The sequence below is a fragment of the Schistocerca americana genome, chromosome 1, assembly GCF_021461395.2.
Source record: "Schistocerca americana isolate TAMUIC-IGC-003095 chromosome 1, iqSchAmer2.1, whole genome shotgun sequence".
NCBI lineage: Eukaryota > Metazoa > Arthropoda > Insecta > Orthoptera > Acrididae > Schistocerca > Schistocerca americana.
The window spans coordinates 25,445,342-25,447,776 of record NC_060119.1 but is presented as its reverse complement, the minus strand read 5'-3'; the positions used below and the strand labels follow the sequence as shown (position 1 = coordinate 25,447,776).

The following is a 2,435-nucleotide window of genomic DNA, read 5'->3' as shown; positions in this document are numbered from 1 at the left end:
AAATGGGTTACCCTGTATAATTGCGAAAGTGTTGCCGGTGCGGGAACTCTCGGTTATGTCCCATAAGCGTTCGATGGGATTCGTGGCAGGCGATCGGGGTGGCCAAATCGTTCACGATCAGTTCGAAGAACATTCTTGACAGTTGAGAGAATAACTGTGGGCTGGTGACATGGCGCATTGTCATCCATAAAAATTCTGTTGTTTGGAAACATGAAGCCCACGAATGGCTGCAAATGGTCTCCAAGTAGCTGAACATGGCCGTTTCCGTTTCCAGTCAATGATCCTTGTAAACACAACCCACACCATTATGGAACCTCTAGCAGCTTGCATAAAGTGCCTCTTTCACTTGTTGGGTGCACGGCTTCGTGATGTCGGCACTACTCTCGAACCATACTGTCAGCTCTTACCAACTGAAATCGGAATTCATCTGACCTGGACTCTGTCTTTCAGTCGTCTAGCGTCATACTGATATTAAAATTAAATCAATACCATTAGCTGCTGATAGGCGTTGATATATATCAACGGGGACAGTTGAAAATGTGTGCCCCGACCGGGACTCGAATCCGGGATCTCCTGCTTACATGGCAGACGCTCTATCCATCTGAGCCACCGAGGGCACAGAGGATAGTGCGACTGCAGGGACTTATCGCCGGCACGCTCCCCGTGAGACCCACATTCTCAACTTATAGTCCACACGCTACATTCGTAGTGCCCCTGCCATTATACCCATTACTCGCGGCAGACAATCCACGGAGTCCCGTAAGAGTTCAGGCAATTCGTGTGCATCTGCACTGAAGGAGGTTAGCCTTAACGATATGTAGGTGGCATTTGTTATTTCGGACATGTCATATCGTACCGAAATGGTCGCGAGCCCAGCAGAGGCGCTACAGGCGGTGACGTGCTGCTAACAAAGGCACCCGCGCCAGTCTTCTGTTGTCATAGCCCATTAACGTCAAATTTTGCCGCGTTTTCCTAGCGGATACGTTCGTCGTACGTTCCACATTGACTGGTGCGGTTGTATGATGCAGTGCTGCTTGTCTGTTAGTACTGACAACTCTACGTGAACGCCGCTACTCTCGGTCGTTAAGTAAAGTCCGTCGGCCACTTCGCTGTCCACTCTGAGACGTAGTGGTCGAGGTGCGGCATTCTCGGCACAGTGTTGATACCACGGGTTCTTGCATATTGAATACCCTATAGATTTGAGAAATGGAATGGTAGTTCGAGCTAGAAGAATGGGACATTCCCCGTTCGGCGTCTGTTTACTCCGTTCGTGCGGCCGTAATCACGCCGGGAATCTTTCCAGACGAATCACCTGAGTACACAGGGCGGCTCCGCCAACGCGCTGCCCTTTTATGCCTTGTGGCCGTGATACTGCCGTCATCCTTAAACGTACGTATCGCTATCTCATAACTTTTGTCGCTTCAGTTTATAAACAAAAACTTCAATAACCGTGAACATGTCGAGGCAAGAAGGAATGTACCGTGTCCAGTCAATGAGGACATAGGTGCCGGCCGCTGTGGCCGAGCGGTTGTAGGCGCTTCAGTCCGGAACCACGCTGCTGCTACGGTCGCAGGTTCGAATCCTGCCTCGGGCATGGATGTGTGTGATGTAGAATAGACAGAGAGTAATACATTTCGTGTGCCACACACTCAGAACAGGGGCTCGCCACAGTAATTGCTGCCTGGAAGGACTGTCATTGCCGGGGGGTTTGATGCCCCGAAAAGATGGGCAACCACTCTTAGTTTTGCACAAGGTGTTTTCAGGGCAAGCATCAGCAATGTGAGCCCTGTGTTGTCAAGGGGTTCAACCAGATGGGTAGATAAAAGCTCAACCACATGGACTGGCTATCGAGCTGGTGACCTAGCAAGGAGACCAAAGGGCTTTGGTGGGGAGGGAGAGTGAGGGGAAAAAGGGAGAGGGAGAGGAGGGGGAGAGCAACCCACGCCAAAGACGCTAGGGAGGGAGTTCTTCCCGATCTGGCTCCCACTAGGGGTTTCAATTTTGGAGATGTAGATCAAACCCTTGAGGGGGACGAAAAAAGAAAAGCCAAACAGGAGGAGGAAAAGCAACCAACAAAAACTGCAAGGCAAAGTAAAGTCATGAGGATAGCCAGGCCAACACTAAGAAGAACACCAAGAGAAGAAAGGAGCAGAGGGAAAGGAAGAAAGAAGGAGAAGATATGGGAAGGCAAAGCAGCCTGGAAAATAATGAAGCCTGCAATAGATCAGAGACCCATGCGCACCACACACGTACCCACAAAAGAGCTGTGGGCCCCCTAGGGGGACAAATTTTGAGATCTCAAGAGACATAAATTGACAAAAAATGTGAAGACTTCTGTATTTCTAAACGTGTGAGAAAAACTCTTAAGTACTAACATCAACATCTTTTGCAATGAACTGTTCTTAGATGGAGAAAGCAAGCCATATGGTACATAT

General features: G+C 49.5%; 1 non-coding gene across 1 annotated transcript; it reads right to left on the bottom strand.

Moving 5' to 3' along the window:
• Positions 1 to 542: 542 nt before the first annotated feature.
• Positions 543 to 617, bottom strand: Trnat-ugu. The gene has a single exon. It is a non-coding gene; the product is annotated as a tRNA-Thr (tRNA).
• Positions 618 to 2,435: the final 1,818 nt, after the last annotated feature.